This window comes from Oncorhynchus keta, chromosome 35 (genome assembly GCF_023373465.1).
Source record: "Oncorhynchus keta strain PuntledgeMale-10-30-2019 chromosome 35, Oket_V2, whole genome shotgun sequence".
Classification (NCBI taxonomy): Eukaryota; Metazoa; Chordata; class Actinopteri; order Salmoniformes; family Salmonidae; genus Oncorhynchus; species Oncorhynchus keta.
In genome coordinates this window covers 19,553,029-19,576,806 of record NC_068455.1, presented here as the reverse complement: position 1 = coordinate 19,576,806, position 23,778 = coordinate 19,553,029, and the positions used below count along the sequence as shown (strand labels likewise).

The following is a 23,778-nucleotide window of genomic DNA, read 5'->3' as shown; positions in this document are numbered from 1 at the left end:
CTCCTTCTCCTCTACGTGCTCTATAAGTCACCCTCTGTCTCCCTGTTTCTATGTTACCACCTGTTCTCCTCTGTCTCCCACCTAGTGTCTCCCTCCTCTCCATGTCGCTACCTGTTCCCTCTGTCTCCCCTGTGTCACCACCTGTCTCCTCCCCATGTCACCACCTGTCTCCCTCTGTCTCCTGGTTTCACCACCTGTCTCCTCTGTTCCATGTCACCACCTGTCTCCCCATGTCACCACCTGTCTCCCTCTGTCTCCCCGGATGTCTGCCTGTCTCCTCCTTCTTCCCCATGTCGCCACCTGTCTCCCTCTGTCTCCCCTAATTCACACCTGTCTCCCTCTGTCCCCCATGTTCCACCTGTTCCCTCTGTCTCCCCATGTCACCACCTGTCTCCCCTGTCTCCCCCATGTCATCCCCTATGTCACCACCTGTCTCCCTCTGTCTCCCCCTATTTCACCACCTTGTCTCCCTTTCTGTTCTGTCACTCACTCCCCCATGTCATAAGTCACTACTCTGTTCTCCCCATCATCACCACCTGTGTCCTCTATGTTACCACTCTGTCTCTGTCTCCCCAATGTCACCACCTGTCTCCCCCCTATGTCACTACCTGTCTCCCTCTGTCTCCCCAGTTCTCTATGTCACTACCCTGTCTCACCCTATGTTGCTGCTGTCTCCCTCGTTACCCCCCATGTTACCACTTTGTTGTCTCCCTCTGTCTCCTGTTACCACTTTTTCTCCTCTATACCCCACACATACCTTCCTTATATTCTCTTCCCACTCTGTTCCACCTGTCTCCTCTGTCTCCACTCTGTTCTCTGTTCTCCCTATGGTACCACTCTTCCCTTCCTTCTTCTCCCTGTGAGCCATACCTGTTTCCTCTGTCTCCCCCATGTCACTACCTGTCTCCTCTCCTTTTTCCCCATGTCACCACCTGTCTCCTCTGTCTCCCCTAACCACCTGTCTCCCTCTGTCTCCCCATGTCACCACCTGTCTCCCCATGCCACCACCTGTCTCCTCCTTCTCCCCATGTCACCACCTGCCCCCTCTGTCTCCTCTATTTCACCACCTTGCCTCCTCTGTCCTCCATGTCGCCACTTGTTCCATCTGTCTCCCTAATGTCACCACCTGTCTCCCTCTGTCTGCCCTATTTCACCACCTGTCTCCCTCTGTCTCCCCATTTCACCACCCTTTCTCCCTCCTTTCTCCCCATGTCCCACCTTTCTCCCTCCTTCTCCCCATGTCACCACCTGTCTCCCCACACCACCCCCCCCCCCAACCACACCCCCCCAAGCAGCCGTTACCTGTTCTCTGTTCTGTGAGCCGCACTCTGTTCTCTGTTCCTTGAGAAAGGCACTTGTCTCCTTTCTGTCTCTCGATGAGCCGCCACTCTGTCTCTCTCTAGTACTCCCCTCGAGAGCCGCCACTCTGTCTCCTCTTTTCTCCCTAATGCTCACCACCTGTCTCCCCTCTTGCTCCCTCGAGGTCACTTACTCCGTCTTCCCCTCTGTCTCCCCCCATAGTCGCCACCGTGACTCCCTCCTTCTCTCAGGTTACTACTCTGTTTCCTCCTCTTTCTCCCTCGATGTTCTTCACCTGCTGTCTCCCTCTTTTCTCGCTTTAATGTCACCACCTGTTCTCTCTGTCTACCCCATGTCACTCACTCACCTTCCCTATTCTCCCTAATGTCACTCACCTGTCTCCCCCATGTCACTACTCTGTCTACTCTCTGTCTCCTCTACGTCGCCACCTGTCACCACACTCTTCTCCCCATGCTCACCAACTCTGTTTCCTCTCGCTGAATTTCTCATGCCGCCAACACTTGAGCCTCTAACTTCTTCCCATGTTCCCCCACTCTGTTCCTTTTTCTTCCTTAATGTCACCTACTCTGTCTCTCCTTCGCTCCCTCATGTCACCACCTGTTCTCTTGTCTCTTTATTTCACCACTCTGTTCTCTCTGTTCTCTATGTCACCACTCTGTCTCCCCTCTGTTCCTCGTGGAGTGTCACCACCTGTCTCCCTCTGTCTCCCTATGTCACCACCTGTCCCCCCATGTCACCACCTGTCTCCCTCTGTCTCCCCATGTCACCACCTGTCTCCCTCATGTCACCACCTGTTCTCTTGTTCGATAAGTCACCACTCTGTTCTCTGTCTCCCCATGTCACCACTCTGTTCCCTGTTCCCCATAAGTCACCACCTTTCCTCCTTTCTTTCTCTATGTCGCCACCTGTTTCCCTGTCTCCCCATGTCACTACCTGTCTCCTCCTTCTCATGTCACCACCTGTCTCCTCTGTCTCCCCTATTTCACCACCTGTCTCCCTCTGTCTCCCCCATGTCACCACCTGTCTCCCCCATGTCACCACCTGTCTCCCTCTGTCTCCCCCATGTCGCCATCTGTCTCCCTCCTTCTCCCCCATGTCGCCACCTGTCTCCATCTGTCTCCCCAATGTCACCACCTGTCTCCATCTGTCTCCCCCATGTCTCCACCTGTCTCCCTCTTTCTGCCCAATGTCACCACCTGTCTCCCTCCTTCTCCCCCATGTCACCACCTGTCTCCCTCTGTCTCCCCTATTTCACCACCTGTCTCCCTCTGTCTCCCCCATGTCACCACCTGTCTCCCTCTGTCTCCCCCATGTCACCACCTGTCTCCCTCTGTCTCCCCCATGTCACCACCTGTCTCCCCCATGTCACCACCTGTCTCCCTCTGTCTCCCCTATTTCACCACCTGTCTCCCTCTGTCTCCCCATGTCACCACCTGTCTCCCTCTGTCTCCCCCATGTCACCACCTGTCTCCCTCTGTCTCCCCCATGTCACCACCTGTCTCCCCCATGTCACCACCTGTCTCCCTCTGTCTCCCCCATGTCACCACCTGTCTCCCCCATGTCACCACCTGTCTCCCTCTGTCTCCCCCATGTCACCACTTGTCTCCCTCTGTCTCCCCCATGTCACCACCTTTCTCCCTCTGTCTCCCCCATGTCACCACCTTTCTCCCTCCTTCTCTTCCATGTCGCCACCTGTCTCCCTCTGTCTCCCCCATGTCACCACCTGTCTCCCTCTGTCTCCCCCATGGCACCACCTTTCTCCCTCCTTCTTCTCCATGTCGCCACCTGTTTCCCTCTGTCTCCCCCATGTCACCACCTGTCTCCCTCCTTCTCCCCCATGTCACCACCTGTCTCCCTCTGTCTCCTATTTCACCACCTGTCTCCCTCTGTCTCCCCCATGTCACCACCTGTCTCCCCATGTCACCACCTGTCTCTCTGTCTCCCCCATGTCGCCATCTGTCTCCCTCCTTCCCCATGTCGCCACCTGTCTCCATCTGTCTCCCTAATGTCCACCTGTCTCCATCTGTCTCCCCATGTCACCACCTGCCTGTTCTATGTCACCACCTGTCTCCCTCTGTCTCCCCCATGTCACCACCTGTCTCCCTCCTTCTCCCCCATGTCGCCACCTGTCTCCATCTGTCTCCCCCATGTCACCACCTGTCTCCCCTCTGTCTCCCCATGTCACCACCTTTCTCCCTTCCTCCATGTCGCCACCTGGCTCCTCTGTCTCCCCATGTCACCACCTGTCCCCTCTGTCTCCCCTTTTTTTTCACCACCTGTCTCCCTGTCCCCCTATTTCACCACCTGTCTCCTCTGTCTCCCCCATGTCACCACCTGTTTCCCAACTTTCCCCATGTCTCCACCTGTCTCCCTCTTTTTCTCCCTTAAATGTCACCACCTGTCTCCTCCTTTCTCCCCCATGTCACCACCTGTCTCCCTCTGTCTCCCTATTTCACCACCTGGCTCCCCTGTCTCCCCCATGTCACCACCTGTCTCCCCTCTGTCTCCCCATGTCGCCACCTGTCTCCCTGTCTCCCCATGTCACCACCTGTCTTCCTCTGTCTCCCCATGTCACCACCTGTCTCCCCATGTCGCCACCTGTCTCTCTGTTCTCCCCATGTCGCCACCTGTCTCCCTCTGTCTCCCCATGTCGCCACCTGTCTCCCTCTTCTATGTCCCATGTCACCACTCCCCATGTCTCTCCCCATGTCACCACTTTCTCCTCCTTCTCCCCCATGTCGCCACCTGTCTCCCCTCTGTCTCCCCATGTCACCACCTGTCTCCCTCCTTTCTCCCTCATGTCGCCACCTGTCTCCCTCTGTCTCCCCATGTCACCACCTTCCTCCCTCTGTCTCCCCATGTCGCCACCTGTCTCCCCTCCTTCTCCCCCATGTCACCACCTGTCTCCTCCTTCTCCCCCATGTCACTCACCTGTCTCCCTCTGACTCCCCCATGTCACCTCCTGTCTCCCCATGTCACCACCTTTCTCCCTCCTTCTCCCCCATGTCGCCACCTGTCTCCCTCTGTCTCCCCCATGTCACCACCTGTTTCCCTCTGTCTCCCCCATGTCGCCACCTGTCTCCCTCCTTCTCCCCCATGCCCCCACCTGTCTCCCTCCTTCTCCCCCATGTCACCACCTGTCTCCCTCTGTCTCCCCTATTTCACCACCTGTCTCCCTCTGTCTCCCCCATGTCACCACCTGCCTCCCTCTGTCTCCTCCATGTCGCCACCTGTCTCCCTCCTTCTCCCCCATGTCGCCACCTGTCTCCATCTGTCTCCCCAATGTCACCACCTGTCTCCTCTGTCTGCCCTATTTCACCACCTGTCTCCCTCTGTCTCCCCATGTCACCATCTTTCTCCCTCCTTCTCCCCATGTCGCCACCTGTCTCCCTCTGTCTCCCCATGTCACCACCTGTCTCCCTCTTTCTGCATGTCACCACCTGTCTCCCTGTCTGCCCCATGTCACCACCTGCCTCCCTCTGTCTCCCCCATGTCGCCACCTGTCTCTCCCTCCTCCCCTGTCTCATGTTCTCCCCCGCCACCTGTCTCCATCTGTCTCCTCATGTCACCACCTGTCTCCCTCTGTCTGCCCTATTTCACCACCTGTCTCCTCTGTCTCCCCCCATGTCACCACCTTTCTCCCTCCTTCCCCAATGTCACCACCTGTCTCCCTCTGTCTGCCCTATTTCACCACCTGTCTCCTGTCTCCCCATGTCACCACCTTTTCTCCCTCCTTCTCCCCCCCATGTCGCCACCTGTCTCCTCTGTCTCCCCATGTCACCACCTGTCTCCTCGCCGATGTCACCACCTGTCTCCTCTGTCTCCCCATGTCGCCACCTGTCTCCCTCTCTGTCTTCCCCCATGTCGCCACTCTGTTTCCCTGTCCCCATGTCGCCACCTGTCTCTGTCTCCCCGCGCCACCTGTCTCCTTTCTCCCTAATGTCACCACCTGTTCTCTGTCTCCCCATGTCACCACCCGTCCCTGTCTCCCCATGTCGCCACCTCCTGTCTCCTCCTTCTCCCCCATGTCACCACCTGTCTCTCCTTCCCCCCATGTCTCCACCTGTCTCCCCTTTTCGCCAATGTCACCACCTGTCTCCTCTGTCTACCCTGTCACCACCAATCTCCCCTATTCTCCCTAATGTCACCACCTGTCTCCCCATGTCACCACCTGTCTACCTCTCTGTCTCCCCATGTCTTGTCTCTTTCTTCTCCCCCATGTCACCACCTGTCTCCCTCTGTCTCCCTATGTCTTACCTGTTTCCCAACTTCTCCCATGTCTCCACCTGTCTCCCTCTTCTCCCCTGTCACCACCTGTCTCCCTCCTGTCTCCCCATGTCACCACCTGTCTCCCTCTGTCTCCCTATTTCACCACCTGTCTCCCTCTGTCTCCCCCATGTCACCACCTGTCTCCCTCTGTCTCCCCATGTCACCACCTGTCTCCCTCTGTCTCCCATGTCACCACCTGTCTCCCCCATGTCACCACCTGTCTCCCTCTGTCTCCCCCATGTCACCACCTGTCTCCCCCCCATGTCACTACCTGTCTCCCTCTGTCTCCCCCATGTCACCACCTGTCTCCCTCTGTCTCCCCATGTCACCACCTGTCTCCCCTCTGTCTCCTCCTGTCACCACCTTCTCCTCCTTCTTCTCCATGTCGCCACCTTGTCTCCTCTGTCTCCCCCCATGTCACCACCTGTCTCCCTTCTCCCCATGTCACCACCTGTCTCCCTCTGTCTCCCTATTTTCACCACCTGTCTCCCTCTCTGTCTCCCCGATGTCACCACCTGTCTCCCCATGTCACCACCTGTCTCCTCTGTTGTCTCCTATGTCGCCATCTGTCTCTCCTTTCTCTCATGTCGCCACCTGTCTCCATCTGTCTCCCTAATGTCACCACCTGTCTCCATCTGTCTCCCCATGTCTCCACCTGTCTCCCCTCTTGCTGCCCAATGTCACCACCTGTCTCTCCTTCTCCTGCATGTCACCACCTGTCTCCCTCTGTCTCCCCTATTTCACCACCTGTCTCCTGTCTCCCCATGTCACCACCTGTCTCCCCTCTGTCTCCCCATGTCACCACCTGTCTCCCCTCTGTCTCCCCATGTCACCACCTGTCTCCCCATGTCACCACCTGTCTCCCTCTGTCTCCCTATTTCACCACCTGTCTCCTCTGTCTGAACCTCCCATGTCACCACCTGTTCTCCTCTGTCTCCCCATGTCACCACCTGTCTCCCTCTGTCTCCCGATATGTCACCACCTGTCTCCCCATGTCACCACCTGTCTCCCTCTGTCTCCCCCATGTCACCACCTGTCTCACCCATGTCACCACCTGTCTCCCTCTGTCTCCCCCATGTCACCACCTGTCTCCCTCTGTCTCCCCATGTCACCACCTTTCTCCCTCTGTCTCCCCTATTTCACCACCTGTCTCCCTCCTTCTCCCCCATGTCACCACCTGTCTCCCTCTGTCTCCCCTATTTCACCACCTGTCTCCCTCTGTCTCCCCATGTCACCACCTGTCTCCCCCATGTCACCACCTGTCTCCCTCTGTCTCCCCCATGTCGCCATCTGTCTCCCTCCTTCTCCCCCATGTCGCCACCTGTCTCCATCTGTCTCCCCAATGTCACCACCTGTCTCCATCTGTCTCCCCCATGTCACCACCTGTCTCCCCCATGTCACCACCTGTCTCCCTCTGTCTCCCCCATGTCACCACCTGTCTCCCCTCCTTTCCCCATGTCGCCACCTTGTTCTATCTGTCTCCCCATGTCACCACCTGTTCTCTGTCTCCCCATGTCACCACCTTCTCCCCTTCCTTTTTCCTCCATGTCGCCACCTGGCTCCCTCTGTCTCCCCCCATGTCACCACCTGTCTCCCTCTGTCTCCCTTTTTCACCACCTGTCTCTCTGTCTCCCCCCTATTTCACCACCTGTCTCCCTCTGTCTCCCATGTCACCACCTGTTTCCAACTTTTTCCCCATGTCTCCACCTGTCTCCCTTTTCTCCCCTAATGTCACCACCTGTCTCCCTCCTTCTCCCCCATGTCACCACCTGTCTCCCTCTGTCTCCCCTATTTCACCACCTGGCTCCTCTGTCTCCCCATGTCACCACCTGTCTCTCTCTGTCTCCCCATGTCGCTCCTGTCTCCCCTGTCTCCCCATGTCACCACCTGTCTTCCTCTGTCCCCCCTCTGTCACCACCTGTCTCCCCCATGTCGCCACCTCTGTCTCCTCTGTCTCCCCATGTCGCCACCTGTCTCTCCTCTCTGTCTCCCCATGTCGCCACCTGTCTCCTCTCCTTCTCCCCCATGTCACCACCTGTCTCCCCATGTCACCACCTTTCTCCTCCCTCTTTTCTCCCCCATGTCTCCACCTGTCTCTCTGTCTCCCCATGTCACTCTCTCTGTCTCTCTTTTCTCCCTGTCGCTACTCTGTCTCCCTCTGTCTCCCCATGTCACCACCTGTCTCCTCTCTCTCTCTCTCTGTCTCCACTCTGTCTCTCCTTCTCCCCCATGTCACCACCTGTCTCCCTCCTCTCTCCCCTCTCTGTCACCACTCTGTCTCTCTGTCTGCCTATTTCACCACCTGTCTCCTCTGTCTCCCCATGTCACCACCTGTCTCCCCATGTCACCACCTGTCTCCATCTGTCTCCCCATGTCACCACCTGTCTCCCCTTGTCGCCACCTGTCTCCCTCTTTCTCCCCTATGTCGCCACCTGTCTCCTCTGACTCCCCCCATGTCACCTCCTGTCTCCCCCATGTCACCACCTTTCCCTCCTTCTCCCCCATGTCGCCACCTGTCTCCCTCCTTTCCCCAAGCCACCACCTGTGCCCCTCCTTCTCCCCATGTCACCACCTGTCTCCCCTCTCTGTCTCCCCTATTTCACCACCTGTCTCCTCTGTCCTGCCCTATGTCACCACCTGCCTCCCTCTGTCTCCCATGTCGCCACCTGTCTCCTCCTTCTCCCCCCCATGTCACCACCTGTCTCCCTGTCTGCCCTATTTCACCACCTGTCTCCTCTAAATGTCTCCCATGTTGCCACCTTCTCCTCCCATCTCTCCCCTATGTCGCTACTCTGTTCCTCTGTCTCCACCCCTATGTTACCACCTGTTCTCTTTCCCTCCTGTCTCCCCGTTCTGTTCCCAGGCACCGCTCCTCTTCCCTTTGTCCCCGCATGTTCGCTACCTGTCTCCTCTGTTCCCCATGTCGCTACCTGTTCTCTGTCTCCCCTATGTCGCCACCTGTCTCCCTTTTCCCCCAATGTCACCACCTGTCTCCTCTGTCTCCCCATGTCACCACCCTGCTCCTCTGTCTCCCCATGTCGCCACCTGTCTCCTCCTTCTCCCCATGTCACCACCTGTCTCCCCTTCTCCCCATGTTCTCCACTCTGTCTCTCCTCTTTTCTCGCTAATGTCACCACCTGTCTCCCTCTGTCTCCCCCATGTCACCACCAGTCTCCCCTCTATTCTCCCCAATGTCACCACCTGTCTCCCCATGTCACCACCTGTCTCCTCTGTCTCCCCATGTCACCACCCGTCTCCCTCTCTGTCCCCATGTCGCCACCTGTCTCCCTCCTTCTCCCCCATGTCACCACCTGTCTACCTCCTTCTCCCCCATGTCGCCACCTGTCTCCCTCCTTCTCCCCCATGTCACCACCCGTCTCCCTCTGTCTCCCTCATGTCGCCACCTGTCTCCCTCTGTCTCCCCTATTTCACCACCTGTCTCCCTATGTCTCCCCTATTTCACCACCTGTCTCCCTCCGACTCCCCTATTTCACCACCTGTCTCCCTCTGTCTCCCCCATGTCACCACCTTTCTCCCTCCTTCTCCTCCATGTCGCCACCTGGCTCCCTCTGTCTCCCCCATGTCACCACCTGTCTCCCTCTGTCTCCCCTTTTTCACCACCTGTCTCCCTCTGTCTCCCCTATTTCACCACCTGTCTCCCTCTGTCTCCCCCATGTCACCACCTGTTTCCCAACTTCTCCCCCATGTCTCCACCTGTCTCCCTCTTTCTCCCCAATGTCACCACCTGTCTCCCTCCTTCTCCCCCATGTGACCACCTGTCTCCCTCTGTCTCCCCTATTTCACCACCTGTCTCCTCTGTCTCCCCCCATGTCACCACCTGTCTCCCTCTGTCTCCCATGTCACCACCTGTCTCCTCTGTCTCCCCCCATGTCACCACCTGTCTCCCATGTCACCACCTGTCTCCCTCTGTCTATGTTGTCACCACCTGTCTCCCCCATGTCACCACCTGTCTCTCTGTCTCCCCATGTCACCACCTGTCCCTGTCTCCCATGTCACCACCTTTTCTCCCTCTGTCTCCCCATGTCACCACCTTTCTCCCTCCTTCTTCTCCATGTCGCCACCTGTCTCCCTCTGTCTCCCCATGTCACCACCTGTCTCCTCTGTCTCCCCATGTCACCACCTTCTCCCTCCTTCTTCTCCATGTCGCCACCTGTTTCTCTGTTCCCATGTCACCACCTGTCCTCCTCCTTTCTCCCCATGTCACCACCTGTCTCCCTCTGTCTCCCCTATTTCACCACCTGTCTCCTCTGTCTCCCCATGTCACCACCTGTCTCCCTCTGTCTCCCCCGTCGCCATCTGTCTCCCTCCTCTCCCCTCTATGTCGCCACCCTGTCTCCATCTGTCTCCCAATGTCACCACCTGTCTCCATCTGTCTCCCCCATGTCACCACCTGTCTCCCCATGTCACCACCTGTCTCCCTCTCTGTCTCCCCATGTCGCCACCTGTCCCCTCCTTTCCCATGTCGCCACCTGTTCCATCTGTCTCCCCATGTCACCACCTGTCTCCATCTGTCTCCCCCATGTCACCACCTGTCTCCCCATGTCACCACCTGTCTCCCCTCTGTCTCCCCATGTTCCACCTGTCTCCCTCTTTTCTCCCCAATGTCACCACCTGTCTCCCTCTCCTCTCCCCATGTGACCACCTGTCTCCCTCTGTCTCCCCTATTTCACCACCTGTCTCCTCTGTCTCCCCATGTCACCACCTGTCTCCCTCTGTCTCTATGTCACCACCTGTCTCCTCTGTCTCCCCATGTCACCACCTGTCTCCCATGTCACCACTCTGTCTCCCTCTGTCTCCCCATGTCACCACCTGTCTCCCCCATGTCACCACCTGTCTCCTCTGTCTCCCCATGTCACCACCTGTCTCCTCTGTCTCCCCATGTCACCACCTTTTCTCCCTCTGTCTCTCTATGTCACCACCTTTTCTCCTCCTTCTCTTCCATGTCGCCACCTGTCTCCCTCTGTCTCCCCATGTCACCACCTGTCTCCTCTGTCTCCCCATGTCACCACCTTTCTCCTCCTTTCTCTCCATGTCGCCACCTGTTTCCTCTGTCTCCCCATGTCACCACCTGTCTCCTTCTCCCCATGTCACCACCTGTCTCCCCTCTCTGTCTCCTATTTCACCACCTGTCTCCCCTCTGTCTCCCCCATGTCACCACCTGTCTCCCTCTGTCTCCCCTATGTCGCCATCTGTCTCCCCTCCTTCTCCCCCATGTCGCCACCTGTCTCCATCTGTCTCCCCAATGTCACCACCTGTCTCCCCCATCTGTCTCCCCATGTCACCACCTGTCTCCCCATGTCACCACCTGTCTCCCTCTGTCTCTCCCCCATGTCGCTTACCTGTCTCCTCCTTCTCCCCATGTCGCCACCTGTCTCCATCTGTCTTTTCCATGTCACCACCTGTGTCACCACCTGTCTCCCCATCTGTCTCCTGTCACCACCTGTCTCCCCCATGTCACCACTCTGTCTCTCTGTCTCCCCATGTCGGCCACCTGTCTCCTCCTTCTCCCCATGTCGCCACCTGTCTCTCTGACTCCCCATGTCACCTCCTGTCTCCCCCGATGTCACCACCTTTCTCCTCCTTCTCCCCCCATGTCGCCACCTGTCTCCTTCTGTCTCCTCCATGTCACCACCTGTTTCCCTCTGTCTCCCCCATGTCGCCACCTGTCTCCCTCCTTCTCCCCCATGCCACCACCTGTCTCCCTCCTTCTCCCCCATGTCACCACCTGTCTCCCTCTGTCTCCCCTATTTCACCACCTGCCTCCTCTGTTCCTCCATGTCGCCCACCTGTCTCCATCTGTCTCCCCAATGTCACTACCTGTCTCCTCTGTCTGCCCTATTTCACCACCTGTCTCCCTCTGTCTCCCCATGTCACCACCTTTCCCTCCTCCTTTCCCCATGTCGCCACCTGTCTCCTCTGTCTCCCCATGTCACCACCTGTCTCCCCATGTCACTACCTGTCTCCTCTGTCTCCATGTCGCCACCTGTCTCCCTCTGTCTCCTATGTCGCCACTCTGTCTCCTCTGTTCCCCGTCGCCACCTGTCTCCTCTCTGTCTCTATGTCGCTTACCTGTCTCCTCTGTCTCCCCTATGTCGCCACCTGTCTCCTTCTGTCTCCCCATGTCGCCACCTGTCTCCCTTTCTCCCCAATGTCACCACCTGTCTCTGTCTCCCCCATGTCACCACCCGGCTCCCTTCCTGTTCTATGTCGCCACCTGTCTCCTCCTTCTCCCCCCATGTCTCCACCTGTCTCCCTTTCTCCCTAATGTCACCACCTGTCTCCCTCCTTTTCCCCATGTCTCCACCTGTCTCCTCTTTCTCAATGTCACCACCTGTCTCTCTGTTCTATGTCACTGTCACCACAATCTCCCTTATTCTCCCCAATGTCACCACCTGTCTCCCCATGTCACCACCTGTCTACCTCTGTCTCCCATGTCGCCACCTGTCTCCCTCCTTCTCCCCCATGTCACCACCCGTCTCCCTCTGTCTCCCTCATGTCGCCACCTGTCTCCCTCCTTCTCCCCCATGTCGCCACCTGTCTCCCTCTGTCTCCCCTATTTCACCACCTGTCTCCCTATGTCTCCCCTATTTCACCACCTGTCTCCCTCTGTCTCCCCTATTTCACCACCTGTCTCCCTCTGTCTCCCCCATGTCACCACCTTTCTCCCTCCTTCTCCTCCATGTCGCCACCTGGCTCCCTCTGTCTCCCCCATGTCACCACCTGTCTCCCTCTGTCTCCCCTTTTTCACCACCTGTCTCCCTCTGTCTCCCCTATTTCACCACCTGTCTCCCTCTGTCTCCCCCATGTCACCACCTGTTTCCCAACTTCTCCCCCATGTCTCCACCTGTCTCCCTCTTTCTCCCCAATGTCACCACCTGTCTCCCTCCTTCTCCCCCATGTCACCACCTGTCTCCCTCTGTCTCCCCTTTCACCACCTGTCTCCCTCTGTCTCCCCCATGTCACCACCTGTCTCCCTCTGTCTCCCCCATGTCACCACCTGTCTCCCTCTGTCTCCCCCATGTCACCACCTGTCTCCCCATGTCACCACCTGTCTCCCTCTGTCTCCCCCATGTCACCACCTGTCTCCCCCATGTCACCACCTGTCTCCCTCTGTCTCCCCCATGTCACCACCTGTCTCCCTCTGTCTCCCCCATGTCACCACCTTTCTCCCTCCTTCTCCCCCATGTCGCCACCTGTCTCCCTCTTTCTCCCCCATGTCACCACCTGTCTCCCTCTGTCTCCCCCATGTCACCACCTTTCTCCCTCCTTCTTCTCCATGTCGCCACCTGTTTCCCTCTGTCTCCCCCATGTCACCACCTGTCTCCCTCTGTCTCCCCCATGTCACCACCTGTCTCCCCCTGTCTCCCCCATGTCACCACCTGTCTCCCTCTGTCTCCCCCATGTCACCACCTGTCTCCCTCTTTCTCCCCTATTTCACCACCTGTCTCCCTCTGTCTCCCCTATTTCACCACCTGTCTCCCTCTGTCTCCCCCATGTCACCACCTTTCTCCCTCCTTCTCCTCCATGTCGCCACCTGTCTCCCTCTGTCTCCCCCATGTCACCACCTGTCTCCCCCATGTCACCACCTGTCTCCCTCTGTCTCCCCCATGCCACCACCTGTCTCCCCCATGTCATCACCTGTTTCCCTCCTTATCCCAAATGTCATCACCTGTTTCCCTCCTTATCCCCCATGTCACCACCTGTCTCCCTCCTTCTCCCCCATGTCACCACCTGTCTCCCTCTGTCTCCCCCATGTCACCACTTGTCTCCCTCTGTCTCCCTCCTTCTCCCCCATGTCACCACCTGTCTCCCTCATTCTCCCCCAATGTCACCACCTGTCTCCCTCTGTCTCCCCCATATCACCACCTGTCTCCCTCCTTCTCCCCATGTCGCCACCTGTCTCTCTCTGTCTCCCCCGTGTCACCACCTGTCTCCCTCTGTCTCCCCCAAGTCACCACCTGTTTCCCTCTGTCTCCCCCATGTCACCACCTGTCTCCCCCATGTTACCACCTCCTGTCTCCCTCTGTCTCCCCCATGTCACCACTTGTCTCCCCCCATGTTACCACCTGTCTCCCTCCTTCTCCCCCATGTCGCCACCTGTCTCCCTGTCTCCCCCATGTCACCACCTGTCCCCCCATGTTACCACCTGTCTCCCTTTGTCTCCCCCATGTCGCCACCTGTCTCCCCCATGTCACCACCTGTCTCCCCATGTTACCACCTGTCTCCCTACTTCTCCCCCATGTCTCCACCTGTCTCCTTTGTCTTCCCCATGTCACCACCTGTTTCCCTCTGTCTCCCCCATGTCACCACCTGTCTCCCTCATTCTCCCCTATTTCACCACCTGTCTCCCTCTGTCTCCCCTATTTCACCACCTGTCCCCCTCTGTCTCCCCCATGTCACCACCTGTCTCTCTCTGTCTCCCCCGTGTCACCACCTGTCTCCCTCTGTCTCCCCCAAGTCACCACCTGTTTCCCTCTGTCTCCCCCATGTCACCACTTGTCTCCCCCATGTTACCACCTGTCTCCTCATGTTACAACCTGTCTCCCTTTGTCTCCCACATATCGCCACCTGTCTCCCTCCTTCTCCCCCATGTCGCCACCTGTCTCCCTCTGTCTCCCCCATGTCACCACCTGTCTCTTTCTGTCTCCCCCATGTCACCACCTGTCTCCCCATGTCACCACCTGTCTCCCTTTGTCTCCCCCATGTCGCCACCTGTCTCCTTTGTCTTCCCCATGTCACCACCTGTCTCCCCCACGTCACTACCTGTCTCTTTCTGTCTCCCCCATGTCACCACCTGTCTCCCTGTCTCCCCCATGTCACCACCTGTCTCTTTCTGTCTCCCCCATGTCACCACCTGTTTCCCTCCTTCTCCACATGTCACCACTTGTCTCCCTCATTCTCCCCCATGTCACCACCTGTCTCCCCCACGTCACTACCTGTCTCTTTCTGTCTCCCCCATGTCACCACCTGTCTCCCTGTCTCCCCCATGTCACCACCTGTCTCTTTCTGTCTCCCCCATGTCACCACCTGTCTCTCTCTGTTTCCCCCATGTCACCACCTGTCTCCCTGTCTCCCCCATGTCACCACCTGTCTCCCTGTCTCCCCCATGTCACCACCTGTTTCCCTCTGTGTCCCCCAGGTCGCCACCTGTCTCCCTCTTTCTCCCCCATGCCACCACTTGTCTCCCTCCTTCTCTCCCATGTCACCACCTGTCTCCCTCCTTCTCCCCCATGTCGCCACCTGTCTCCCTCTGTGTCCCCCAGGTCGCCACCTGTCTCCCTCTGTCTCCCCCATGTCACCACTTGTCTCCCTCTGTCTCCCCCATGTCACCACTTGTCTCCCTCTGTCTCCCCATGTCGCCACCTGTCTCCCTCTGTCTCCCCCATGTCACCACTTGTCTCCCTCTGTCTCCCCCATGTCACCACTTGTCTCCCTCTGTCTCCCCATGTCGCCACCTGTCTCCCTCTGTCTCCCCCATGTCACCACCTGTCTCTCTCTGTCTCCCCCGTGTCACCACCTGTCTCCCTCTGTCTCCCCCATGTCACCACTTGTCTCCCCCATGTTACCACCTGTCTCCTCATGTTACAACCTGTCTCCCTTTGTCTCCCACATATCGCCACCTGTCTCCCTCCTTCTCCCCCATGTCGCCACCTGTCTCCCTTTGTCTCCCCCATGTCGCCACCTGTCTCCTCTGTCTCCCCATGTCACCACCTGTCTCTCTCTGTCTCCCCCGTGTCACCACCTGTCTCCCTCTGTCTCCCCCAAGTCACCACCTGTTTCCCTCTGTCTCCCCCATGTCACCACCTGTCTCTTTCTGTCTCCCCCATGTCACCACCTGTCTCCCCATGTTACCACCTGTCTCCCTCTGTCTCCCCCATGTTACCACCTGTCTCCTCATGTTACAACCTGTCTCCCTTTGTCTCCCCCATGTCGCCACCTGTCTCCCTCCTCCCCATGTCGCCACCTGTCTCCCTCTGTCTCCCCCATGTCACCACCTGTCTCTTTCTGTCTCCCCCATGTCACCACCTGTCTCCCCATGTTACCACCTGTCTCCCTTTGTCTCCCCCATGTCGCCACCTGTCTCCTTTGTCTTCCCCATGTCACCACCTGTCTCTTTCTGTCTCCCCCATGTCACCACCTGTCTCTTTCTGTCTCCCCCATGTCACCACCTGTCTCTTTCTGTCTCCCCCATGTCACCACCAGTCTCCCCATGTTACCACCTGTCTCCCTTTGTCTCCCCCATGTCGCCACCTGTCTCCTTTGTCTTCCCCATGTCACCACCTGTCTCCCCCACGTCACCAACTGTCTCCCTGTCTACCCCATGTCACCACCTGTCTCTTTCTGTCTCCCCCATGTCACCACCTGTCTCTTTCTGTCTCCCCCATGTCACCACCTGTTTCCCTCCTTCTCCCCCATGTCACCATCTGTCTCCCTCATTCTCCCCCATGTCACCACCTGTCTCCCCCATGTCACCACCTGTCTCCCTGTCTCCCCCATGTCACCACCTGTCTCTCTGTCTCCCCCATGCCACCACTTGTCTCCCTCCTTCTCTCCCATGTCACCACCTGTCTCCCTCATTCTCCCCAATGTCACCACCTGTCTCCCTCCTTCTCCCCCATGTCGCCACCTGTTTCCCTCTGTGTCCCCCAGGTCGCCACCTGTCTCCCTCTTTCTCCCCCATGCCACCACTTGTCTCCCTCCTTCTCTCCCATGTCACCACCTGTCTCCCTCATTCTCCCCAATGTCACCACCTGTCTCCCTCCTTCTCCCCCATGTCGCCACCTGTCTCCCTCTGTCTCCCCCATGTCACCACTTGTCTCCCTCTGTCTCCCCCATGTCACCACTTGTCTCCCTCTGTCTCCCCATGTCGCCACCTGTCTCTCTCTGTCTCCCCAATGTCACCACCTGTCCCCCTCTGTCTCCCCCATGTCACCACCTGTCTCCCTCTGTCTCCCCATGTCGCCACCTGTCTCCTCTGTCTCCCCCATGTCACCACCTGTCTCTCTCTGTCTCCCCCGTGTCACCACCTGTCTCCCTCTGTCTCCCCCAAGTCACCACCTGTTTCCCTCTGTCTCCCCCATGTCACCACTTTTCTCCCCCATGTTACCACCTGTCTCCTCATGTTACAACCTGTCTCCCTTTGTCTCCCCCATGTCGCCACCTGTCTCCCTCCTTCTCCCCCATGTCGCCACCTGTCACCCTCTGTCTCCCCCATGTCACCACCTGTCTCTTTCTGTCTCCCCCATGTCACCACCTGTCTCCCTCTGTCTCCCCCAAGTCACCACCTGTTTCCCTCTGTCTCCCCCATGTCACCACTTGTCTCCCCCATGTTACCACCTGTCTCCTCATGTTACAACCTGTCTCCCTTTGTCTCTCACATATCGCCACCTGTCTCCCTCCTTCTCCCCCATGTCGCCACCTGTCTCCCTCTGTCTCCCCCATGTCACCACCTGTCTCTTTCTGTCTCCCCCATGTCACCACCAGTCTCCCCATGTTACCACCTGTCTCCCTTTGTCTCCCCCATGTCGCCACCTGTCTCCTTTGTCTTCCCCATGTCACCACCTGTCTCCCCCACGTCACTACCTGTCTCCCTGTCTACCCCATGTCACCACCTGTCTCTTTCTGTCTCCCCCATGTCACCACCTGTCTCTTTCTGTCTCCCCCATGTCACCACCTGTTTCCCTCCTTCTCCCCCATGTCACCACCTGTCTCCCTGTCTCCCCCATGTCACCACCTGTCTCTCTCTGTCTACCCCATGTCACTACCTGTTTCCCTCTGTGTCCCCCAGGTCGCCACCTGTCTCAATCTTTCTCCCCCATGCCACCACTTGTCTCCCTCCTTCTCTCCCATGTCACCACCTGTCTCCCTCATTCTCCCCAATGTCATCACCTGTCTCCCTCCTTCTCCCCCATGTCGCCACCTGTCTCCCTCTGTGTCCCCCAGGTCGCCACCTGTCTCCCTCTGTCTCCCCCATGTCACCACTTGTCTCCCTCTGTCTCCCCATGTCACCACTTGTCTCCCTCTGTCTCCCCATGTCGCCACCTGTCTCTCTCTGTCTCCCCAATGTCACCACCTGTCCCCCTCTGTCTCCCCCATGTCACCACCTGTCTCCCTCTGTCTCCCCATGTCGCCACCTGTCTCCTCTGTCTCCCCCATGTCACCACCTGTCTCTCTCTGTCTCCCCCGTGTCACCACCTGTCTCCCTCTGTCTCCCCCAAGTCACCACCTGTTTCCCTCTGTCTCCCCCATGTCACCACTTTTCTCCCCCATGTTACCACCTGTCTCCTCATGTTACAACCTGTCTCCCTTTGTCTCCCCCATGTCGCCACCTGTCTCCCTCCTTCTCCCCCATGTCGCCACCTGTCTCCCTCTGTCTCCCCCATGTCACCACCTGTCTCTTTCTGTCTCCCCCATGTCACCACCTGTCTCCCTCTGTCTCCCCCAAGTCACCACCTGTTTCAATCTGTCTCCCCCATGTCACCACTTGTCTCCCCCATGTTACCACCTGTCTCCTCATGTTACAACCTGTCTCCCTTTGTCTCTCACATATCGCCACCTGTCTCCCTCCTTCTCCCCCATGTCGCCACCTGTCTCTCTCTGTTTCCCCCATTTCACCACATGTCTCCCTGTCTCCCCCATGTCACTACCTCTCTCTTTCTGTCTCCCCCATGTCACCACCTGTCTCCTTCCTTCTCCCCATGTCACCACCGGTCTCCCCCATGTCACTACCTGTCTCTCTCTGTTTCCCCCATTTCACCACATGTCTCCCTGTCTCCCCCATGTCACTACCTGTCTCTCTCTGTTTCCCCCATTTCACCACCTGTTTCCCTCCTTCTCCCCATGTCACCACCTGTCTCCCTCTGTCTCCCCCATGTCACCACCTGTCTCTTTCTGTCTCCCCCATGTCACTACCTGTTTCCCTCTGTGTCCCCCAGGTCGCCACCTGTCTCCCTCTTTCTCCCCCATGCCACCACTTGTCTCCCTCCTTCTCTCCCATGTCACCACCTGTCTCCCTCATTCTCCCCAATGTCACCACCTGTCTCCCTCCTTCTCCCCCATGTCGCCACCTGTCTCCCTCTGTGTCCCCCAGGTCGCCACCTGTCTCCCTCTGTCTCCCCCATGTCACCACTTGTCTCCCTCTGTCTCCCCCATGTCACCACTTGTCTCCCTCTGTCTCCCCATGTCGCCACCTGTCTCCCCTGTCTCCCCCATGTCACCACATGTCTCTCTCTGTCTCCCCCGTGTCACCACCTGTCTCCCTCTGTCTCCCCCAAGTCACCACCTGTTTCCCTCTGTCTCCCCCATGTCACCACTTTTCTCCCCCATGTTACCACCTGTCTCCTCATGTTACAACCTGTCTCCCTTTGTCTCCCCCATGTTGCCACCTGTCTCCCTCCTCCCCCATGTCGCCACCTGTCTCCCTCTGTCTCCCCCATGTCACCACCTGTCTCTTTCTGTCTCCCCCATGTCACCACCTGTCTCCCCATGTTACCACCTGTCTCCCTTTGTCTCCCCCATGTCGCCACCTGTCTCCTTTGTCTTCCCCATGTCACCACCTGTCTCTTTCTGTCTCCCCCATGTCACCACCTGTCTCTTTCTGTCTCCCCCATGTCACCACCTGTCTCTTTCTGTCTCCCCCATGTCACCACCAGTCTCCCCATGTTACCACCTGTCTCCCTTTGTCTCCCCCATGTCGCCACCTGTCTCCTTTGTCTTCCCCATGTCACCACCTGTCTCCCCCACGTCACTACCTGTCTCTTTCTGTCTCCCCCATGTCACCACCTGTCCCCCTGTCTCCCCCATGTCACCACCTGTCTCTTTCTGTCTCCCCCATGTCACCACCTGTCTCTTTCTGTCTCCCCCATGTCACCACCTGTTTCCCTCCTTCTCCCCATGTCACCACTTGTCTCCCTCATTCTCCCCCATGTCACCACCTGTCTCCCCCATGTCACTACCTGTCTCTTTCTGTCTCCCCCATGTCACCACCTGTTTCCCTCCTTCTCCCCCATGTCACTACCTGTCTCTCTCTGTTTCCCCCATTTCACCACCTGTTTCCCTCCTTCTCCCCCATGTCACTACCTGTCTCTCTCTGTTTCCCCCATTTCACCACATGTCTCCCTGTCTCCCCCATGTCACTACCTCTCTCTTTCTGTCTCCCCCATGTCACCACCTGTCTCCTTCCTTCTCCCCATGTCACAACCGGTCTCCCCCATGTCACTACCTGTCTCTCTCTGTTTCACCCATTTCACCACATGTCTCCCTGTCTCCCCCATGTCACTACCTCTCTCTTTCTGTCTCCCCCATGTCACCACCTGTCTCCTTCCTTCTCCCCATGTCTCCCTGTCTCCCCCATGTCACCACCTGTCTCCCTAGCTATAATGTGACTGTATAGCTTAGCCCTCCTGTCTCTCTGCTATTTCCCTTAGCTTAGATATTACTGTCTGCTCTTCCGTCGTCACCCCAAGGTGACTGTTATCACTTCATTAAATCCGAGCACACAGGGAGGTAGAAACAATATTGTTGGCTAGTCACCCAGAGGAAGGAACTTTCCACAGTGTACATTGGTGGCAGTTTGGGGAAGACAGCCGGCAGTAGTTCCCTTCTCAGCTCCCTGTTATCCCCATATAGTACACTACTTTTGACCAGAGCCCTAATGGCCCATGCTACAATTAGTGCACTTTATAGGGGATAAGGTTACATTTGGGACACATCCACTGAATGAAGAGATCATATTCTCCCCTGTTGTATGTCCCCTGTTGATTCCCATCTATTGTATCAGCAGGCCAACTTTTTCTTCTTTGACCACCAGAACAATACTGATTTCAAGGTGACATTGGTTAGATTGGATGACTCTAGCTAATCAGTATTGTCTTTAGATTTGCTTGATATTATTTAGTGCCAGCAGCCTTACTGAAGCACTTGACAGTCAGTAGATAAAGTGATATCTCCTGTCTGTGCTGTAATGTGATAACTCCCACTCCCCTCACCACATATTTGATAATAGTAATATAATATTTTCACATCAATCTAAGGGAGAGTAGAGGGACTGGGGAGCTCCAGTCTAGTGGTACAGAGAGTGGCTGGCTGGAGGGAGAGTAGAGGGACTGGGGAACTCCAGTCTAGTGGTACAGGGAGTGGCTGGCTGGAGGGAGAGTAGGGGGACTGGGGAACTCCAGTCTAGTGGTACAGGGAGTGGCTGGCTGGAGGGAGAGTAGAGGGACTGGGGAACTCCAGTCTAGTGGTACAGGGAGTGGCTGGCTGGAGGGAGAGTAGAGGGACTGGGGAGCTCCAGTCTAGTGGTACAGGGAGTGGCTGGCTGGAGGGAGAGTAGAGGGACTGGGGAGCTCCAGTCTAGTGGTACAGGGAGTGGCTGGCTGGAGGGAGAGTAGAGGGACTGGGGAGCTCCAGTCTAGTGGTACAGGGAGTGGCTGGCTGGAGGGAGAGTAGAGGGACTGGGGAGCTCCAGTCTAGTAGTACAGAGAGTGGCTGGCTGGCTGGAGGGAGAGTAGAGGGACTGGGGAGCTCCAGTCTAGTGGTACAGGGAGTGGCTGGCTGGAGGGAGAGTAGAGGGACTGGGGAGCTCCAGTCTAGTGGTACAGGGAGTGGCTGGCTGGAGGGAGAGTAGAGGGACTGGGGAGCTCCAGTCTAGTGGTACAGGGAGTGGCTGGCTGGAGGGAGAGTAGAGGGACTGGGGAGCTCCAGTCTAGTGGTACAGGGAGTGGCTGGCTGGAGGGAGAGTAGAGGGACTGGGGAGCTCCAGTCTAGTAGTACAGAGAGTGGCTGGCTGGCTGGAGGGAGAGTAGAGGGACTGGGGAGCTCCAGTCTAGTGGTACAGGGAGTGGCTGGCTGGAGGGAGAGTAGAGGGACTGGGGATCTCCAGTCTAGTGGTACAGGGAGTGGCTGGCTGGAGGGAGAGTAGAGGGACTGGGGAACTCCAGTCTAGTGGTACAGGGAGTGGCTGGCTGGAGGGAGAGTAGAGGGACTGGGGAGCTCCAGTCTAGTGGTACAGGGAGTGGCTGGCTGGAGGGAGAGTAGAGGGACTGGGGAGCTCCAGTCTAGTGGTACAGGGAGTGGCTGGCTGGAGGGAGAGTAGAGGGACTGGGGAGCTCCAGTCTAGTGGTACAGAGAGTGGCTGGCTGGAAGGAGAGTAGAGGGACTGGGGAGCTCCAGTCTAGTGGTACAGAGAGTGGCTGGCTGGAAGGAGAGTAGAGGGACTGGGGAGCTCCAGTCTAGTGGTACAGAGAGTGGCTGGCTGGAAGGAGAGTAGAGGGACTGGGGAGCTCCAGTCTAGTGGTACAGAGAGTGGCTGGCTGGAGGGAGAGTAGAGGGACTGGGGAGCTCCAGTCTAGTGGTACAGAGAGTGGCTGGCTGGAAGGAGAGTAGAGGGACTGGGGAGCTCCAGTCTAGTGGTACAGAGAGTGGCTGGCTGGAAGGAGAGTAGAGGGACTGGGGAGCTCCAGTCTAGTGGTACAGAGAGTGGCTGGCTGGAGGGAGAGTAGAGGGACTGGGGAGCTCCAGTCTAGTGGTACAGAGAGTGGCTGGCTGGAGTGAGAGTAGAGGAGGGACTGGGGAGTAGTATTATTTGAAATGGATGTCTACCATGGGTCATTTTTGCTCTAGAAATGGCCAATAAAAGTGTCATGCTCAGCATAAGTAGAAATGATTTCCCCCCAAGGTAAGCACAAAATCAAATGGACACAATAAGTATGGTGTGATTTGAAGGGGGTCTCAGTGTAGGGTTGGATGAGTGATTTGAAGGGGGTCTCAGTGTAGGGTAGGATGAGTGATTTGAAGGGGGTGTCAGTGTAGGGTAGGATGAGTGATTTGAAGGGGGTGTCAGTGTAGGGTAGGATGAGTGATTTGAAGGGGGTGTCAGTGTAGGGTAGGATGAGTGATTTGAAGGGGGTGTCAGTGTAGGGTAGGATGAGTGATTTGAAGGGGGTGTCAGTGTAGGGTAGGATGAGTGATTTGAGCATCCCCTGAGCCGGTGCCTTCAATAAATCAGTCAATACACACCAGCCATATGCTGCACATTTCTGCATGGCTTGTCAGCCTGAAAATTGACTTCAATGGAAAATATTTCTCACAGCTCTCCCATAGCAATTTAGAAATTCTGATAAGATCTCTTTTACACCCTTCCCCCACACACCGTATCTACCAATCTCTCTTTCTATCTCTCTCACACACCGTATCTCTTGCATCCTCTCTTTCTATCTCTCTCACACACCGTATCTACCAATCTCTCTTTCTATCTCTCTCACACACCGTATCTACCAATCTCTCTTTCTATCTCTCTCACACACCGTATCTACCAATCTCTCTTTCTATCTCTCTCACACACCGTATCTCTTGCATCCTCTCTTTCTCCTCCTGTGGCTTTTTCTTTTCATCCAATAAATGTTTTTCTTAAATCCAACCAGAGCACTCCACTGTAATTTACTGAGGACATGATATGGGCGTAATAGTCCAACCCGTTGCTGTGATTTGTGTGTAGAGTAGGTGTGCCTGGAAATCTGGGGCAGGTGTCTGTGCGCATGTGTGCGTGCGTGTGTACGTTCATGTGTGCTTGTGTGTATGTGTGCCTGTCTGCGTATTAGCACTGCTGGGTCCAGCCCTGCTGGAGGTGTTAATTGCAGTGATTGTTCTAAGCGGCTGGGTCTGGGCCAGCGGAGGACTGAGGTGGGGGGGGCTGGTGTGAGCATGTAGCCGTCCCGATCTACTGCCAGCTGCTCTGCCACTCTCCATTTTGTCTGGCCTAATAGTAAGGCTATGTTGATAGTTAATGAGCCCCATCTAATCTGACCTTCACTGGGTTGGTTAATATCCGAGAGGAGAGAGAGGTTCTCTCTGGCCAGGATTGATGTCTGCCAAACCGTGTCCTTCACAGGAAGTTTCTTTGTCCTCTGGAAGGAACAGGTGTCAGTTACATTAAGTAACCGCTTAAAAGACTATGTCATGGTTGTCTGGTTTGTGTGTACAGAGTAAAGGCCCTGTTTATTGATATTTCCAGGATCATCTCCGTAAAGATATGTCCTCAAATGTATTGTCAATATTTAATTAAAATGTCTTGATAGTTAACATCTGTACAGTGGATGGGTAGAGGTTTATAGTAACATTAGTTACTGGTTGGGTCTCTGAGCAGGCGGGAGTCTGATGCCCTCTCTCATC

General features: G+C 56.7%; 1 protein-coding gene and 1 long non-coding RNA gene across 5 annotated transcripts in view; one reads left to right on the top strand and one right to left on the bottom strand.

The window, feature by feature from the left end:
* The window catches only part of LOC127915894 (uncharacterized), a 57,155-nt gene extending 52,537 nt beyond the window's left edge, over positions 1-4,618 (bottom strand). Inside the window, exon 1 of the long non-coding RNA XR_008092809.1 lies at positions 4,551-4,618. This is a non-coding gene — a long non-coding RNA (uncharacterized LOC127915894). The remainder of the gene's footprint in view (positions 1-4,550) is intronic.
* Positions 1-23,778, top strand: part of LOC118369059 (neuronal PAS domain-containing protein 3-like) — a 536,261-nt gene that overhangs the window by 365,871 nt on the left and 146,612 nt on the right. The gene's annotated exons all lie outside the window — the stretch shown is intronic.